At 46.0% G+C, this 20,266-nt stretch overlaps 1 long non-coding RNA gene across 1 annotated transcript in view; it reads left to right on the top strand.

Moving 5' to 3' along the window:
- The first annotated feature begins 1,991 nt into the window (after positions 1-1,991).
- The window catches only part of LOC149120634 (uncharacterized), an 88,176-nt gene continuing 69,901 nt past the window's right edge, over positions 1,992-20,266 (top strand). Inside the window, exon 1 of the long non-coding RNA XR_016225935.1 lies at positions 1,992-2,270. This is a non-coding gene — a long non-coding RNA (uncharacterized LOC149120634). The remainder of the gene's footprint in view (positions 2,271-20,266) is intronic.

The raw sequence follows: 20,266 nt of genomic DNA, 5'->3' as shown, positions 1-20,266 counted from the left end.
GAAATTCCAAGTACAAGGAAAGACATTTATAAGCTTTTTATGCACCCATTTTTCCCAGCTCATTAATCTGCGTCTCAGTTCAAAGTATTTAAAAAGGACTTTTCTCAGTAAGTTTTTTCAAACAGTAAAAAAGAAAAACTTCCACTACAAAGGAGTCAAGTCTGGCCCACACGGCGGAGATGGCCAGCAAACCCCTCTGAGTTTACACCGTCTCCCACACCTCACGTCCTTGGTGGCTCAATTCCTGCTCCCAACAGCTGCCCTTCATCCTTGGCCTGTAGAAGACACGCAGCAACTGCTGGGTAAAAGCATAACTCCCCGATTGTCCTGGGGGGACGCCTTCGCTGTGTCCAGGTATGGTCTTCCTTGAGCCAACACTTCTGATCACATAGCCACATCTGCTTCCTTGAGCCAACACTTCTGATCACATAGCCACATCTGCTTCCTTGAGCCAACACTTCTGATGACATAGCCACATCTGCTTGCTTTGGGACAGTGTTTGTATGGGGCATGCTTTCCATGATTTTAATTTCAAAGCCACTTTACCCTCATATCTAAGGAATATCTATAAGTATCTCTATCGTATGTATTTATTGTTATGACAATCTTTGTCTTTTAATTATACTAACTAATCTGTTTGCATTTGGCACAATCTTTGATATATGTAGGCTTAATTCCACTACCTTACTATTTTTTTTGTATTTTTCCCACTTAGTCTTTGTCCCCTTTTTTTCTTTCCCTTAATCCAATCAGGAATCACAATGACCCCGAGCATGTGTCTGTCCTGTAAGGACATGTTCCAGTTTTATTTCTAGGACGCCACCCTCCCACTGTACCACCTACGTGCCTGGCAATGCTTCCCAGAGCTGCCCACTCTGCTGAATCCTGAAACCAGTCGTCCTCTCCTCTCCACCTTTCCTTGGACTCTTAGTCTCCCGTCAATGCCCTTCTGCTTGGAATGTCGGCCCTTCACCCCATCACCCACTTACAAACCAGCAAATAATTCAAAGGGAAAGCCAGCTTGAGTGCCCAGCCTCTGTTACTGCATTCCTCTTCCTTCTGGGGTCTTGGCCACTGGGTCCTGGCTGTCCCAATAACCCTAGCCTGTCTCTTGGGCCCCCACAACCCTAGACTGCCAGGACCTGCACTTGGTAGATGCCTCTGTTCAGATGCCCGGGCTCACTGGGCTATCTCAGTAGGTTCCCCATCTCTCTAGAACCTTGCCCTCCCCGGTCATACCTGCTTTGCTAACTGTCAAACACATTTTCTTATGAGACAGCATTTTGGGAAATTCCTGGTGGAAATGTTGAGCGGATACAAACGTGTTTGTCAGACTTGGGTAGATGATTGAGCCCACTTGTGGAATTCCTACGACTGCAGTTTCTGGAGAGTACAATTGCTTGTGCCCTCCGAGTCTCGGACACTTTCAGGTGTCGTGGCTTCACCCAGAGACCCCTCTGCTCAACCCGCACTCTACAGCAGCGATAGAAGCCCAGACAAAGCCTGCGGTTTTCAAGAATGTCATCTGGTCCCTTGGCAACAGCGCGGCCGCACTCTTCCCTCTGCGGGAAGAACAGCGTATTCCATATGCTCCCCCAGACGGGAAGTGCTGTCCAGGGCCTCTTTCCAAAACCAAGTGCAGTCTCCCCACACTGACAGTTTTGGGATTTTTTGGTTGTTGTCAGTTCTTCAGGCTGCAGTGCGAGTCATTTAAGGTGAGCTCTCCTCTGTGTTTGAAGACTGTGTCCTCTGAATTTTGAAAAGAGTTGAAGCAGCACTGGAGGCTGAGCCAAGGATGCATCCCCCTCTCCAGGCCTCAGGGCGCTCCCCACACCCTAAGATCCTGTGCTGGAAACCTCTCATGCCCTCACCAACCTGACTGCCTGCCCTGCCTGGGTTCTGCGCGCCCCAGCCACTGTTTCTGCTGCGTGGGCTCTCACTCCTGAGAACTGCTAATTGACTCTGCACCTGCTGCGGTTGGAATGGGCCCCCTCCAAAATTCAGGCCTTGAACTTCATGACCCAAGGGTAACAGGTGGAGCCTTGCAGAAGCGCTTAGGCCTGGAAGGCTCCTCCTCAGTGCATGGGTTGAGGCCTCTATAAGACTTCAGAAGGGGTGTGGTTCTCTTACCTTTTTGCCTTCAGCTGTGGAAGCTCCAAGCGTTCCCGCCCTTGGGTTGTGCAGCGAGAAGGCAGGACCAGGGAAGCAGAGTGCAGCCCTCACTAGACACCAAAGCTGCTGGAGCCTTCATCGCCCAAGTCTTCAAAACTGTGAGTTTTTTGCACGGTACCCCCTCTGCGTGGCTTTCGTAGCAGAAACAGTAAGATCCCACCCGGAGTCTATGTGTTGATGGCAACCTGGTTTCTACATAGTGTTTCAAAACTACACACTTAGGCCTGTCGATGTCTCTGGTTAACACATTGCAGTGTCATGTTCAGTGCTCGTGTGCTTCGTGTATGTGTGTGAGAGTTCACCGCAGCCCCTCTGAAGAATAAGCTGGCAATATAGAACTTTTAAAGAATACAGGAAGTGGGTGTGTAGCCAAGGGGTGAAGGCGCTCGCATCCTGCATCCGGGTGCTTGGGTGTGATTCCTGGTTCCAGTCCTGACTCTGCTTCCTGTGAGCACAGACCCCAGGAGGCAGCAGTGGTGACGCAAGAATTGGGTCCCTGTAACCCATAGAGGAGACTTGGGCGGAGCTGCTGGCTCCCAGCTACAGCCTGACCCAGTCCTGGCCATTGTGGGCATTTGGGGAGTAAACCAGTGGATGGCAGCTCCCTGTTTCTCAAATTCTTTAAAAAAAAAAAAAAAAAAACCTGTGTACTCTATTCTGAAATGCTACTCAAGTATATTTATTCAATTCTGTTCACTTATAAAGACTGGAAAAAACTTAAATGAGGGTTAATTAATGTTGCTTAAATCAATTCTGCTGTTTATATCAGGAATTCCATGTGACATTAAAAAACATGCCTGAGACACTTCATATGCCAACTGACAAAATATATATTCAGGTGAAAAATAAAACTAAGAAGCAAGTTGTAGAACAGTGTATACAAAAGGATATAGTCCTGTATATCTCTTAAAAATGTGCTCAAGATGTATTAAGCAGTTTTTCATGGATGAGGATAATACAAATGTTTGCAGAGAAATGAAATCAAAATATAACTTTATTCTGGTGTAAAATATTTTCAAATCCACACAGAGGTTATATATTTATTTTTCAGGTCAGCTCATAATTATCTTCACATAAAAGGCCCAGACTGGTGCCCAGAAAACAGCAGGTACCAATTAATGTTAGTAAGTTTCCTAATAGTTAAAAAGTAGAAGCAGCCCCAATGATCATCAGCTGATAAACGAGCAAATAAAATGCGGCCTATCCGATCGCCACAATGTTACCTAGCAACAGAAAGCAAGGACGGGTTGATACTCACACAGCGTGGACGAACCTTGAGAACATGATGCCAAGTGAAATAGCTGTTCACCAAAGACCGCTTAGTTCATGATTTCATTGATGTGAAGTATCCAGAACGGAAAAAAGGAGTAGAGACAGAGTACGTGGATGCATTTCTAGGGCTGAGGGAGATGAAGGAGTGGGGAGTGAAGGGGTCTGGAGTTTGGTTTTAGGAAATGGAAACTTTCTAGAATGAATTGTGGTGATGGAGACACAACTCAAAATACATGAAACGCCATTGAATTGTACATATGGAATAAGTGGGTTTGTTGGTGTGTGGATTCTAGCTCAATAAAGCTGTTAAATAAAAATGGAGTGAATCATGAACCAAGCTAATGCAGATTAATGGAGCACAATTTAGGAGAAGCCTTTTGATGGGGCTGGCGTTGGGGCACACTGGGCTAAGCTGCCACTTGGGACAATGGCATTCTGAATCAGTGCTCATTCTAGTCGTGGCTCTGCCACTCCTGATCCAACTTCTTGCTAATGTACCTGGGAAGGCAGGAAAAAATGGTCCAAGTTCTTGGGCCATTCCGCCCTAGCGGGACGTCTGGATGGAGTTCCTGGCTCCGCGCTTCAGCCTGGCCCAGCCCTGGCTGCTGTGGCTGTTTGAGAGTGAACCAGCAGACGGAAGATCTCACTCCGTCTCGGGCTCTCTCTCTCTGCCTTTGAAAAGCCTAATTTTTAAAAGCCTCTCTCAACGTCAGTCCCTATAGCTGGCCTCCTAACTCACCGACTTAAATGTACCACAAATATCAGAGTCTGTCCTGCACTAAGCATGGGGGTGAAGACATAAATAAACCAGGAATGGCTTCACCATCGCACAGGTCACCGTTGAGGGCGATAGCCTGAAACTTCAGTGACATAGAGAGAGAGGTTTATCGCTGTTACTATTATTGGTCTGGTGAGTTGGGAGAGCGGACGAGAACACTATTGCTTGCCCAGGCCTGGCACAGCCCCGGCCATTTCTGTACCTCCTGCCGGCCCGTGTCTGGCCGTTTCCAGCGACACGGTGGGCCTTGTTTCCTGCCAGATGACCTGAGCTTTGAGGACAAGGACCGAAGAGCAGAGCAGTGTGTGCCCGGAGCTCGCTGCCCTGTCGCTGCTGGGTCACATGCTTCGACCTGGGTGCCAAGAAGCACTCAGGGTCATAGCCCCCACACTGCTGCTCTTGGATCCACACCGTAGCCCAGCAGTGTGGATAGATGGCTCTAATTACACCAGCCCTGGAGGACTCTGGGGGGCCTTGGCTGATGCATTGTGTTGCCTTCTGCCAGGGGTCCCTGATGCATGGGGAGACAGCTCTGCAGGAGCTTACGCCAGGAGGGGAGCCCAGCCTCCGCAGGTACTGAGGGCAGTGCCGGGTCGGCTTGGCCTCCTTTCCCAGATCCGGGAAGTTGGAGCAGGCCAGTGTGTGGCTGAAACCATCAGCCGGCCAGAATCCAGATGCCTGCTGCGGCACCGGGCCCCGTGAGCCCCCTGGCCCCCAGCCAGGGCCCTCACTGCTCTGCTGGGCGGCCTCATCCTCCCAGCAGCATTTCGGAAGCCTTGACTGCGCACATCACAGGCCTGTAGCCCTGTGCATGAATTATCTCATCTCGCCCCCTCCCGCAACCCTCTGAGGCTGCTGGTGTTCTTATCTCCATTCTACAGATGAACAAAGAGGGGAGGGGCGGATAACTTTCCCAAGTCTTGCAGCTAATAAGTGGTAATACCCGGATTTCAACCCAGGCCTTCCGACTGTGATTTTAATCACCTCTCTATTTCGCATGAGCAATACCAATTTACTTGCAATTCCCCCAGTGTGCAATTCTCTCCTGCCTCTGGGCAGGAATGGATCTGGTTTTTGTAGGGCTGAAAGCTTAGAGTTTCGGAAAGCCCCCTTTAAGAAAAAAGGCAGGCAGAAGTAAAGTCCTAATGGAAATTGAGATACTAACAGGGATATTTATCTCACCTAATACGAAGAGGGCTGGTTATAGATTTTTAAAAGCTGAAAAATTACAAACTTCAGAAAAATAACAATATTACTTGAAATTTCCATCTAAAGTGGGTAACAGGCTTTTCCTACTTTTTTAAAAAATAAACTTACCAGTTTCTGCTTCATGTACCCACATTTGCATTTTCTACAAGGAGAGTAGAAGGGTAATTCAGCCTGGAGCTGGCTGGTTGCAGGTTTATTATAAATAAAGTTTTATTGGAACACAGTTATAATCATCTGTGTACCTGCTGTCTTGGGCTGCTTTTATCTGTCCTATTGGAGCAAGAACCAGCTACTTGGAGGAGACAATGTGTGAACACCAAGTGTAAAATGTTTACACCTGGCCCTTCTACATAAACATTTTCCAACCCTTCTCCAAGGTGAGGGTCTCTGAAAGAGGGCATTCGAACCGGCGCCCGTCAGGGGTGCTGGCGACACAGGCAGCCGCGTAACCCACTGGGCCACAAGGCCAGCCCAAGCGAGAGAGGCTTTTAGTAAGGATACCTGAAACTTGGCTTCAGCCCTGGTTCAGCATCTTGCTGCCTCTCGGCCAGAAACACCTGTGCCTTCTGGGCTCCGCCTTGGAGACCCGGGCCTGGCCTCCAGCGGCTCGCACCACGAGGGTCCCATCTCTGCACTCGCTCCCGTGAGGACCTGTGTTCCTTAGTCACAGGGACACAGTCAGGTCCTGAAGCGTCCCTGGCTCCGGGCCACCTTGCCTTTGTATGGTCTTGGAGGAGGACGTTCTAACTGCTGCTCTGCAGGTGGTGGCGTGGCTTGACCAGAGCAGACTGCCCCAGTGCTCTTAAAGGAGCCACACTATTGGCACAGACTGGCAGATGCGCTGAAGTGCCTGCCTCCTAGCCGTTCACCTTCCTCCCTAGCGGCAGAGTGTGTTGATTCAGAAATCGGCAGGTTTCTCAAAGGTGAACTCTACCTGTGAAAGGAGGGCCGACCTCAGAGCTGGATTCAGCTTCAGCATCTTTTCCCGAGAAAAGTTGGCTGCCTCGGGTGTTGCTCTCACCACGGTGCTCCTTCTACCTCCACAGAGGAGAGCAGGCCAGGGAGCTGTTAGCTACGTTTCCCTCCACTCTGATGTTGCTAAGTTACTTGATGTTACACCACTGAGACCACTACGTGGGGCTACGGATGCCAAGTCCACCAAGATGCTGTGGGGAGAAGGCCGTGAAGTATCAATGAAGACGCTGTCCTCTGGGTTTTATTTATAGCTATTAGAATTAGACCAAACAGATTTTTAAAAGATTTTTTATTTAAGAGGCAGAGTCACAGAGAACAGGATAGATAGAGAAAGGTCTTCTATCCACTGGTTCACTCCCCGAACAGCCACAATGGCTGGAGCTGGCCGATTTGAAGTCAGGAGCTAGGTGGTTCTTCTGGGTCTCCCACATGGTTTTCCCAGGCCATAAGCAGAGGGTTGGATTAGAAGAGGAGCAGCTGGGACTCAAACCAGCACTCATATGGGATGCTAGCACTGCAGGCAGAGGCTTAGCCCACTATGCCACAGTGCTGGCCCTGACCAAACAATTTTGAAAAGACCAGAGACATATCTCTAATGTACTTTGGTGCCAAGGCTTCATTCTCCAGAAAACAGGGTCATTTTTATTTATTTTTTTGACAGGCAGAGTTAGAAAGGTCTTCCTTCCGTTGGTTCACCCCCCAAGTGGTTGCTACAGCCGGCGTGCTGCGCCCAATCCGAAGCCAGGAGTCAGGTGCTTCTCCTGGTCTCCAATGCGGGTGCAGGGCCCAAGCACTTGGGCCATCCTCCACTGCACTTCCGGGCCACAGCAGAGAGCTGGACTGGAAGAGGAGCAACCAGGACAGGACCAGCGTCCCAACCGGGACCAGAACCCAGAGTACTGGCACCACAGGCGGAGGATTAGCCTAGTGAGCCACAGTGCCGGCCATACAGGGTCATTTTTAAACACACAACCAACTGCACTGTAACCTGAAGAGTGTTTTTCTAAGCCAAGAAAGAGAAGAAAAATGGGGGGAGTTGCAGAGCCTTCAGCTCCAGTCCTTGTCTGTAGAAAGTGGGGACACATTCTCACAGGGACACGACAATGCTTCTTTGCTATGGAGGTGGAACAAGCTCTTGACTTGGAGTCCGGATTGTGAGCTCAGATTCCAGGATGTCATACCCGAGCAATGCAACCTTAGGAAATCCGCTTGATTTCCCGAGCTTCCGATTCGGTGCCACCGAGAACGGACAACCCCTCTCCATGGAAACCTCTTCAACAAATTATCAATGGAACTGGAGGATACTTTGTTCAGTGAAGTCAGCGGGGCTCAGAAAAGAAACACGAAATGTGCTGACTCACGTAGAAGTGTGAAAGAGTTGTGCTGACTCACGTAGAAGTGTGAAAGAGTTGATTGCATTAGAAGTAGACACTAGAGAAGAGGAAGTATAGGGGAAGAGGGTATAAAAGGAAGCTGGATAACAAATACCAAAATCTAGTTAGAGTCCTGGTATACAGCAAGCAGTGTGACTACAGCTTTCGGCAACTATGTGTGACAAAGAACTAAAGAGAAGGGGGCCAGCGCTGTGGTGTGGTAGGTAAAGCCTCTGCCTGCAGCGCCAGCTTCCAGTGTGGGTGCCTGTTCACTTCCAATCCAGCTCTCTGCTAATGGGCTGGGAAAGCAGCAGAAGATGGGCCCCTGTGCCCACATGGGAGACCAGAGGAAGCTCCTGCCTTTGAATTGGCCCAGCTTTGGCCACTGGGGCCATTTGAGGGGGTAAACCAGTGGATAGAAGACCTTTCTGTTTGTCTCTCTGTCTGTAACTCTGTCTCTAAAACAAATTAAAAAAAAGTTTGAAGATTCCCAACACAAAGAAATGGTTAAGGAGATGAAAATGCTAATTACTCTGACTTGGTCATTGCACATTGCATAAATATATTGCGTTAGCACACTTTACCCCTAAAAATGTTCAACTGGTATGTGGTAATTTAAATAATTTCTAAAAGAAAAAACTTGTTACAGGTGAAATTTTGCAAAGTTATAAAAACACACAAGTTTCTCACTGCATAGCCAGTGTGAGTTAATGGGGCTTTGCCCTCAAAGAGGTGTGTGTGTGTGTGCGAGCGCGTGTGCACACGTGTGTGTGCTGTCAAATGCACCTAGTTATAAAAATTTAGCTTGTCAGAAGTGCATCTTAGTTTTTACAGTTCTGTCAGCCTTTACTAACTTAGAAAAACGTAGACTATTACAACTAGGTGATAGAGGATTGGGCATATACTCTAAATATTTGCTAAGAGTTAATATTTTTTTCAAGTGGCCTGGGTGCAAATGCAAAATTTCTATAAGTGCAACAGCTCCTAAATCCTTTAATGTAATAATTATTGATGTGTTGTTTATAAGCAGGCCTAAAAGGAATGTCTCTTTTTAATTAGTTTCCTGATGACTTTCTTTTTCCTTTTTAATTAAACAATGGCACAGACAAACTTTTGAAGCTAAAGACACTTTAATGGATATGATCTGTCTGCCTTTCTTTTCCTGACTGTATTCATTATGGGCAAATCAATGAAAATTGATAAACTCATGAAGAAAAAAAGGAATGTATTTGTATTCATTACAGGGGATTGGAGATAATAATAAAATGAAATGTTGTTATAGTGAGATATAAACCCAACCTACGGAATTGTTCAATATGAGAGTAGCTAGATACATTTCATTACCATGATTGGGAGCAGCTCACAAGCGGAAGCCAATGATTTTAAAAGTCTTGAGCACAGGGATATGCTGACTATACAGTTCAATACGTTAATTGACAATAAATCCCACTTGCCTCTAAAAGGCACTTGGCTAGTCATTTTCAAGATGGTCATGATTTTTTATGATGCAGAACTTTTAATTTACAGGGATGATAAAAATAGATTTACCTTCAGCCACTTGTATTTGATTTAATTACTTAATCAGCTATAAATCATCTATTGAAAAGGTAATTTAACGCAGGTGATCTTTGGCTGTCATATTTTGGGGTTACTGCTTTTGAGGAGCGTTTGGTGAATGAAGAGGGAAGAGGTCTGGAGGAAGTGCACAGAGCTGGCACCCAATGGCTTGGCTCCACCTTCACAAACACTCAGTGGGTGCTTTAACTGCTGTTCCTTTACCAGGGACGCCTTAGAGGGTGTGATGCTGCCATCGGGGTGGGAGAATGGGACTTCCAGCTCTGTGTTGCTGTCCTTCGTGTTCTAGTGACAAGTTGGATGTGAATCTAAGACTGACTATGGAAAGCAGAGCCTCAACACAGCAGAGCCTGCTAGATTAAAAGTCTGATGGGTAGATGGAGGTTACCCACGCTCAAAGAAAAAAGGTGTGGTTTCCTGGACTAATTGGAAGCTTGGAAGCCCCAGGGTCAGGAACCTGCCCTGAAATGTCTCTTTCCAGGCTTGATCAGACAGCTCAGACCCACCCCTTTCCTACCGGCCTCTCCAGGGAATTGGTTTGCAGCCCTTTTGTGACTATATTCTAATTACAAGCCACATACTTCTGAAAAACAAACTTCACCTTGTCATTTGGCTGTTCAAAACTTCGCAGTGGTTTCCCATCAGGCTCAGTGTAAAGGAACTTTTAAACAAAGCCTCTGTTCAAAACTTCAAACTTTTGGTCCATACTAATACAATGCTCCATGTTTTAAACTTTTTGAAAGTCCTTTCATTGCTGTAAGACTTTGTTGGGTGGATGAACACACATTTGGATGATGGGTGGGTGGGAAACGTGGCAGCATGTATGAATGGATAATACATAGACGGACAGACAGAAGGATGAGTGGGTGAATAGATACATGAAAGATCAATTAATGAACTCTATTGTCTTACCTGTTGCTTTTCCTAGAACTATTTAGTTCTTAAAACATGTTTCCTTGTCTAAATCATTGTCCTTCAGTTTCTCAGATGTGTTAGTGTATCTAAATCCTATTATTCTACAGATGGTGAAGTGGTTACATTGTTGGGTGAAATTCAATCCTATCCTTGTTTCCAATCTGTCGTCTTGGTTTGTCCTCTGGGAGGACTCAAGGTCCTGGGAGCGGATCCCACCTTTAATTCTGGTCACGCGTCCTGTGACAACCAGACACAGGACTTGGAGCTTTGTTCTGTTCTCATTCTTATATTATCTTTGCAATCAACCCTTAATGCCCACTTCTTAACTGGCTTCCTGCCGTTCTTAGCTTATACATAGGGCCAAAGAACTGATAGCCTCTGAGGTGAGTGAGCCTGTAGATTGTCAACTTAAAAATGCAGGACATCTCCCCAGGTTGGCTGGTGATCTCTGATTAATTTTCCTTGAACTTCATAATAGTTTTACAATAATAAAAATGCCTTATGCAAGAAATGTAATTTTTGAAGCTCTAACAATGGATACAGTGGGTTCATTATTGTATTCTATTTGCATGGATGCTTGGAATTTATTTCATCTGGGTAAACTCTGTAATAAAATGAGCCAAGATGTGAACCTCAAGAAAGCTAAAATATATATGTATATGTTTATGTCTGTCATTGAAACGAAGTTATAATAGTCCAATTATATTTCAACACAGAAATATTACCCAAAAGAGAATGACTTTGATTTCTATATGTCCTATTCCAGTCCATAAGTATAGGTCTATATTTTTGTGCCATTAATATATCCTAGCCATTTTGTGTTCTGCTTTATTCATTTCATAATTGACCAAAAACAGTTTCCATACTTCCATTTAGCTTTCATAATGATACTTCTTAATATCTGCATAATATCATATCATGTTGATAGAACATCATTTAGTCCATCATCCCCCTATGGATGGACGTTTTTATCATTTCTGTGTTTTTGTTGCCATAATACTGGAAAGATTCCTAAGAGCTGTTGAATATAGAAAATCTGATTAAATTTTTTCATCAAGCTTGCCCTTCTCCAAAGAATATTTTATTATCTCGGAACTCATTGTGCCCTTAATTTCTAGTCTCATTTTCTTTTTTCATGGTTTTCACACTTGCAAAATTATATAATCCCCCTCATTCTCTAGCTGTGACCTTAAGAAACATATTAAGTGTTGTTTGCATAATAACACAGGCTTAATGTTAAACATCCTGAATTGAGATGCTCCATCCAAGCACTTAACAGCAGTGAGAATTAAGAAAGTTGATTGGATATCTGTAGGCTTCAGTGTTCTCGGCAAAATGAGAATGATGTTCCCATCCTAGGTTTATCATGGAAAAAACACCCAGGAATCTTTGGCTGTTACTCCTGGTGTTTTTGCTGTTAGATTGTTTGGATAGGTTTAAAAAGCTAGGCTCAGAGTGAATAGAACTAGGTTGGAAAACAGCAATGAGGAATTTCTTCTGGTTTGGTTTAATTATCTGCCTGTTCCTACCACGTTCTGTTGACATAACTACAGGGCACTGAGCTGAATTCTGAGCCTTGCGACTGGGAGCCTTGCGGGGCCAGCTGGACCCTTGCTCCACCACCACCCCTTCATTCACTGAGTTGAGTTGATTGGCAGTCATTAACATGAGGACAGAGGAGCTGTGAGCTAAGGGACAGACGAGGGCCTGATCAAGTCTACATCAAAGGCTTTAGGGCGAGGGGCTCAGTTGGGGGATGAATTTCTGCATTTGCAGTAACTATGTTAGATGATTTAAGCAGGTCAAACTTGACTCAGTTTGAAAGATTGTTTTTCTAATTGTGCCAACTGTTTACACCCACTAAGCCGTCTTTGTTTTGGTCATTTATACTTTGGAAGAGTTCCCAAGAAATGAACTTGGCAGGTTCAGAGACACACAGTCCACACTCTGGGAGATGTCCTGTGTTTGCTGCCCTTTATATTTTGACATCCCAGACTATCTTTGTGTGTTAAATAATCAACACAATGCTGTTGGCATAGTAAAAGTGTTGTCGCTTCTACTAAACGACACTTAAGTAAAGTTTCAGAAATTAACCTGGTGAGTGATACCGCAGCAAGGGAAAAATGTTAAGTACATTTACTTGGTAAAAACTGCATAGACTGAGCTATAAAATACAGTAAATCTTGATCAGATTCAGTGTAATTTTGTCTTCCTTTATGTATCTTATAAACGTCAGCCAACACAGCTGATTGCTTAAAATTATATTCTGTGTTTAAGCTTTTTGGCTTAGGGAAATATTTGCTTGTGGTGGTTTTTATTAAAAAGCAGTCATTTTCCTGTCCTCTGAATTATGCAGTCCTTCTAAATAGGATGATCTACACTAGAGCCCCCTTGTCCATGTCCTTTCCCCCAGTCGTGCCGCCCCTCCTTTCTCCGCCCTACCCAGGCACATCGCTCCTCTTCTGTCGAACGTTCGCTCACCTTTGCTAATGAGTAGTTAATGGATTTTGGCATCGTCGGAGGCACAGTCGTGGAATAGGCTGTTGGATCATGGAATGGCCTGGTGTGCTCTAATTGTGCATATGGGATCTTCAAATCCAGCCCCTGAGCCATTTCTTCGTTTCTCCAATAGTTTCCTGGAGCATAGCGTGTTTGGAAAGGCAGCCCTATTTCAAACCCTCTGATTCACCACTCTCCCTGGCTACATCCTCCCCTCTTGGAATTGGAAACATGTTGACTGTGAGTCATGATGGTAACTTCCTCATGAACAGCTGATGTTATGAAATTAACAAAGACGAGAACTCCCCAACAGTTGACGCCAAGAAATGAATTATAAAAATGTACTTCAGTCACAATACCGGAGAGAATCCGGTTATGAATTAGTAACAGATGGGAAAATACTATTCACTTCCAGTTTTACATAAATGTCTATAATGCTTGTTCTGATCATAAGTTTTTATTTCTTCCAGAGCTTCATTATGTTTCTAGCAAGATTCTCCAATAAAAAAATAATAAAAATCTTGGGTCGGGTAAATGCTATTTCACTCTTTCTTCCCTCTCTCCTTGTTAAATAAAAAGAGTTAAATAATTCAGGTGAAAGATACACATATCATTTCATTATTTACTTTTTGTTTTACACAATATATTATTATACATTCCCCTAAGCTACTTAGTCAAGGACTTTATTATTATTTTTATATTAGTTCTCATGCTATTAAAAGGAAATGCTAGTTACTGGCATATCTAATTTCTTTCCTGCTCTGTACTGTTACTGCTCTCATACAACCTCAGGAGGCAAAAATCATTATTGCTTGCAGCAGACTCTTGGTGTAAAAACTGTCTCAATCAACCCTGAGCCTTGATGCTGTCAGCAGGCACAAAACACAAGCCTTTTTGCATTTCTCCTGACAGCCTTCTGCTGTGGGAACATACCCAACACCCGTGATGCTGGCGCCCTCATCAACCTCCCTAAGTTGGCAGGGCTCTAAGGTCAAGCCCGGGGCTGGATGACCCTCCGCCCTCCACATCTGATCTTGGCTGCAGTTCCACACCAGGGAGTCCTGGACCCAGCTTCCTGGGGGACTTGGAAGCGTAGACGATATAACCTTGAGGTGTGGAGAATCCGTTTCCCGTCCAGTGAGGTGTGACCGACAGGACATGGGTGAGGAAGAGCTGGGGAAGTCAGTTCCTCCTCCTTGGCCTTTATGGAGACATTCTGGAGGTGGGCTCCTGACTCCTCCCTGAAGCACCATCTGCAGGCGCCCCACGCGCTCTGAGCAGATCGGATGTGCGCCTTGGCAGCTGGTTGGGAAGGGGCAGCCATCACTGATTGGCCGTGCGTAGCTCCCGTCTCTCCTTGTGTCACCCTCATTTTATTCCCCTCTTCCCTGGTACACTTTGAACTCTGACAGCATCCGCACTTTGGTCCTTGCCTCAAGCTTACTTTGTAGCTACAAACCCATCTCTCTTAGACGGCATCGTTATGCACATTGTGCTTTTCATTCTTTAAAGCTGTGGGGCTGACTTTGCTCTGAAAGAGAAAACTTTGGAAAAAATGACAGACTGTAGTAGGGTAAATAGTGGCCCTGAAATGTTCTGTCTGGGTCCTAACCCCCCAGCCCTGTGAATGTGACCTTATTTGGGAACACAGTCTTGGCAGATTAAGGGTCTCAAGACAACGTGATACTAGACAGATGGTCCTTATAAGGAATAGAAAGGACAAAACACAAAGTAGCCTGCGAGGATCAAGGCAGGAATTGGAGTGACATATCTACAGGCCAAGGAGATGTAAAGAGTGTTGGAACCAACTTCAGCAGGGAGAAGGGCTTCCTGCAGGAGCCAGCCCTGCTAATACCTGGGTTTCAGATGTCCGGCCTCCAGCGGCCAGAGAGGACAAAGTCCTATTGTCTTCAACTACCCATCGTGACATTTTGTTGTCAAGAAACTAAGACAGGAAGGACGAACTCTTCTAAGTTGGCGTTTTGTTGCAGAAGGGAGAAACTGGGTTTCACTTGACTCATGCCTCATGCTTGCCCTCGATTTGGGGGAGAGGGAGGGACCGCTGTCAGGCGTTCATCAAATGCACTTTCAGGTACACACAGCAGTGTCCCCCTCAACCCTTTGGGACGCACTCGGAGACCACGCGTGAATGCTGAAATGGCAGGGGTACTGGATATACACTGGTTTTTTCCCACCACACATACGTACCCATGATAAGGTTTAACTTCTAAATTTGGCACCCTAAAAGATTAATCACAAGAACTCCTAAAACATAACAATCAGGTGAATGCATCGTAATAGAAGCTAGTGAATTTTCATTCCTCTCTCTCCCTCTTTCCCTCTCTCCCTCCCTCTCCCTCCCTCTCCCTCCCTCTCCCTCCCTCTCCCTCTCTCTCTCTCCCCCTTGCACTGCACTTAGTCTTTCTCTTGCTGTGATGATGTGAGCTGGCAGAACGCTTAGTCAAGACAAAGTGAGGTGAATGGCGGACACCTTGTGGTATAGCCTTGGTCCATCAGGGCCATCTCCTTCCTTTCAGAGTGGGATGGAGCAAGGGTGCATCACATCTCTCAGGATGGTGCACCTCTTATGCTTCGTGATTTCTGGAATTTTCCATCGAATATTTTCAGGCCAGAGTCAATCCCGGTGAAGTGAAACTGCAGGAGACACGCAAGCGTAGATTCGGGAGGGTACCGCAGCCCTTGTAAACAGCATGAAGACAAAGGCAAAGCTCTCTGGTCTCCAGTTTGATGGATCCCAGGACCCGTAAGCCCTAAGAGCTGCTTCGCGGCTACTTGCCAGCTGCCGCCTGCCACAGGCCAGACCAGACATCCAGAGAAGAATTCATTCCCCAACCTGGGGAACTCGCCCCAGCGTCGCCCTTGAAGGTGTCCTCCTGTCTTTGCTAAGCATCGTGCCTGCCTCCTCGGGGCTCCTGCACGTACCTCGTGTGTTCATCTTTAGGACACTCTCTTCGCCCTTTGCAGCGACTGCTGTTTGGTTTTCTATCCCTTCCACGAATCCGACACGCAGTTTCTGTGTTCAAGGTGGCCGATGCGTTACCTGTGTAAAATAAACGGCGGATCTTGACTGCAAGGCAGGATTCTCGGAGCCGTGTCTAAGAACAATTCTGAGTTGGGAAATTCTATTCCTCTCCTATCTTTCTCCTGCTAAGTAAGCTGCTTACTTCCCGTAGGCAATCTTCCTTCCTAAAGGCAGCACTTTATTTGTGAAAGTGTTTTTTTTTTTTTTTAAAGGAGGATATGGGCATTATTTTAGAGACTTTCTAAAGAACCATAACAAGTCTATTTGAATCTTTTATTTGGTATTAACTAGATATTTTATCATAAGTGAGCAGAGAGTTTCTGGTTCACTAGTCTTTATTGCTTTCTTGAATGTATTTCAACCTTTTCCATAGTTCAAGTCCATATAATCCCCAACCCTTTTTTCCTTCGAATTTTAACTGCTTCACGATGTTCCTTCTAACTCCTCCTGTTAATGTTTCTCAGAATTCACTGTGGAGTTGCCTGCTTGAATGAGGATGCGCTTTGAACTCCTGGTGAATCTCGCCTTTGAAATGGGACTGCAACAATGTGAGGCCTTCAGCTGGCCTCACCCTGTGCCAAAAATACTTGTTCCAAGAATTGTTTTTCCTCCTCTTGATTCCGAGTGACTGGAGGGGAGCCCATCCTGCGATGGTGGGGTCTGTACCAGTTAATGTTGAGAGGCCCCTTCAGCTCTGATGGTAGGATAACGAGGTAATGTCATCAGTGTCCCCTCTAGATGACCGTGAAAGGATGCAGTAAATAACCCACACGATGTCCTAACTCGCCTTCTCGCCTCTTTGCTTGGTCTCCTTCCTGCTGCCTGTCTGCACCAGGTACAGCATTTCTTCTCCTGCCTCGTTCCTCTAACCAATCCCATGTTGTGATCACGTGGCAAGGTGTTTGAACCTGTCTGTATATGGCTGGAGAGCCTGTCTTCTCTGAACAGAATGAACTGTGTCTCCTCCTGCTTTGGCAAAGCCTCCTTGGAGCAGTCAGAGGGAAGCCCACTTCCCATAGAACAGGTAGCATTTTTCCATTGCCTGAGATAATCTGTAGAGATAGGAGCTTTTACTTTGTTTCCTCTGCCCCAGAGCGAGACAACAAATGAGGTACGCTTGTCTCTTCATCCTCACAAGATAGTAACAGAGACCTATTTTTTGGATTTTAATTCCTAGCCTGCATGAAGATGGGGTTAAGGGAAGACAGATATCCTTGAGGCCCTACCAAATAGACCTTGGGAAACACTGTCAGGAAACACTTTGGACAAAGCGATTGCTTGCAGACATGTGCAAGGAGATGTGTGCAGAGGACTACAGAGCCGGAAAGGCATGGCCACCGTCACAGAGACACCTGCGAGGGAGTTGATAATAAAATGAAGCCTGCTCTGGGGAGGTCCTAGTGCAGAGGAAACAGTATCAGATGCAAGTTGGAATAGAGGAAGGGCACAGGCAGGTGGCAGATGGGCAGCTGAACTGGAGATGAGAAAGGCAGGCAGGCCCACGTGCATACATGAGCTTCTAAGGCCTCCAGCAAATCCTAAGCCTGCCGTTATAGGTTTTCTAGATCTATAAAGACATAGATCAGAAAATCACCATTTTCTGAGTGTTTAACTTGTGTCCAGCACCGAGTTGGGACCTTGACCACATTATTTGATTTAGATACTTTGTAACCACGTGAAGTGTGTGCTATTGATTATCCACGTTTCTCGAAAGAATACCACTGCTCAGGTACTGCTTTAGAAAATCAAATTCGAGATCCATAACAGTGTGACTGCCAGGCCAGCTCCCCATAAGAAATCAAGGCTTTGAGGACTCTCACTTGGCCATACTTGGTCTCTTGTGAGCACTGCCCCAGTGGAATCAGCCTCATCCAATGACAAAAACAAACAAAAAAACCCAGAACAAGCAAGGCCTACTTCACCGTTAGCAGGCATGTCATGGAGTTCCGGAATGTTCGTCTACTCTCAACTCGTAGAGATGAGCTCATTACAGAGGAAGCCGGTGGAGTAGTGAGACTCTCGGTTATTAACCTGGGAGCTTTCTAAGTCTTCCGCCTCCCTTGGTTGTTTGCTTCTCTCTACAATGGGCAGTCAAGGCCCCTGCACGTGGATGCGTAGGACAGCCACCTCCTGGTGTCACTGCATATTCGGATAACCTTGCTGAGCCTCTTCTGTCATCGTTATTGAGCTCTTTTAAGGCCCCCGCTGGAGCTTCAGACTTACGGTAAATCAGTCCAGAGAGTTCCACGGGGGACCACTGGAGTCGTATGGAAAATTTCCCATCTGCAGAATAACCTTGAGAAAAGAGTTGAGTTAGCAACTTTGCACCTCCCTACCCTACGTCCTCAGCCGTTCTCTGGGGTGGTTTATTTTCTCTGACGTTACCTATATCCTGAGGATTGAAGGCCATTGTTACCCCAAAGCATTAATACAATGATGGAATACATTGTCTTGGAGTCTTTGATTGACTTAGTTATTTCATTGTTATTTGACTGTGTCCAGGTTTGGAGTGCATGCCCCAAATCCACCTGTTAAGTGCCTGTTTCATTCCACGCTTAAATGTACACACAGAGAAGACACCCACATTTGCTTTTGTTTAGAGTTTGAAAAATGGATAATACAGGATGCCAGCCTTTAGCTCTGAAATCCATCATCATCCACTAAGCTCCTCTCGATTACTTTGTGAATCTCTATGGTTTAAGGACACCATGTCTTAAAAAATAGGTTGAAAAGAAGTGTTGCTACAAATACTTTCCCGGGCTTTATGTTCTTCTATGTCTGATGCTAGAGGGAAAGTTAGGAGTTTGTCCTCATACTGGTAGGGGTCACTCTGGAACCTGCGAGAAAAAGGACACCTGTCCATAAAGCTGCCCTTTTCAAACACAAGTGTCAGAAGTGTAGGAGGACCGGGTTTATGAGAAGTCAGTGCAACCAGAGGAGCCATGGAGGCAGGAGAGAGTACATTGACGGCAGCATGAGAGATTGTGTTGGCATGAACAGCAATGTGATCAGGAACACACGTCCAACATGTAGGAAGATATCTGTGAGAACAGGCATCATGCTGCATGTTGTACATAATTGTGCGATTTACTTGTTGGCGCATCTCCATGAACGGAGAGCTCTTAGGCGCTTTGAGGATGTGAAACTGAGGCCCATACGGTTTTGTATGCTTCTGAATTTTTAGACCTGAGTGTCATCCATGGCTTTTTACCTTCTAGATGCCAGCAAGTTGGTTGAAACCGGGGTTCAAGCTGTTGAGACGAATTTGAATGAGGATTCTGCTACGGAGTCTAATAATCTTGACATTAGCCCAGCTGCATCAAGAGCTCAGTCAAAAGGCCCTGGAGTCACTAGTTCTCTGTTTTTAATCCTGGCTCAGCCACTGTCACTGTGGCTTTTCTAGTTTAGAAAATGAGCAGTGTAGTGTTTAGTTTCTAGAGATTTATGGGCATGTATGTTAACTAACATTTAAACAGAGGTAATGTGTTAGAATTTCCTTCTCACAGATGAGAATCGAAGCTGCACTGGCTCTCCTACAGCAAACTGTCCTGTCCCTGTGAACTTCGGCACATGTCCATCCATCCCTAGCTTACAGACACCAGCTGTGTCTAGCTGCGTTATGCCCAGAGAGGAGCTGAGTGGAGGAAAAGAACCCATAGAATGTCGGTATAGATGATAGGTGGGTAGGCAGGTGGATGACAGAGTAGATAGGTAGAGACAGATCATAAGGAATTGGCATGTGTAATCGTTGCGGCTGACAAGCCTCAGTATCTTCCATGTGTGTCCACAAGCCAGAAACCCAGAGAACTGATGGTGCAAGCATCAGTTGGTCCAAAGGCCAACAGACTTGGCTAAGATGTCCCAAAGGCCAGCAGGTCTGAGACCCAGGAAGAGAGCTGATGTTTCAGTAAAACAATGCTGATGTCCCAATCTGAAGGCAGTCAGGAAGGAGAAACTGGGGAAAGGATCAGCCAGTTTTGCTCTATTTTGCCTTCAGTGGATTGAGTTAGACTTCCCCATATTATGGAGGGCAGTCTGCTTCAATATCATCCAAAAGCACCCTCAAACGCTCAGAATAAGGTTTCACCAAAAAGTCAAGTTGATGCATAAAAATGATGCATAACAACTGGGCCCCCATCAGCTCCTCTGAAACCAGCCGTGTCTCTCTCCCACCTGTGAGTGTCCCAGGACAGACAGACTGCGTCTGAATACCTCCGGCAGTTTGCTCAGCTCACGCGTGGAGCAGTTGTGCAGCACCTTAGCAGGACTGCGCAGTTACTCGGAGCAGTAGAACCGCCTCGCCCCCTCCCCAAATTCCCCAGCCAGTCCCGCTACACCTGCGCTGGCTTCCTTCCCACACCTTCTGCCTTTTCCTGGGAACGTCTGCATCTCAGACCTTTGAGCTTCATGATTTTCTCAAAGCTGGTGAGGATTTTAAAGACGGGCCACTCAGTT

The sequence above is a fragment of the Oryctolagus cuniculus genome, chromosome 19, assembly GCF_051225735.1.
Source record: "Oryctolagus cuniculus isolate XC-2025 breed Fujian yellow rabbit chromosome 19, ASM5122573v1, whole genome shotgun sequence".
In the NCBI taxonomy this organism is placed as follows: Eukaryota; Metazoa; Chordata; class Mammalia; order Lagomorpha; family Leporidae; genus Oryctolagus; species Oryctolagus cuniculus.
Note: the sequence above shows the minus strand (reverse complement) of the source record. Positions and strands in the feature narration are given on the sequence as shown.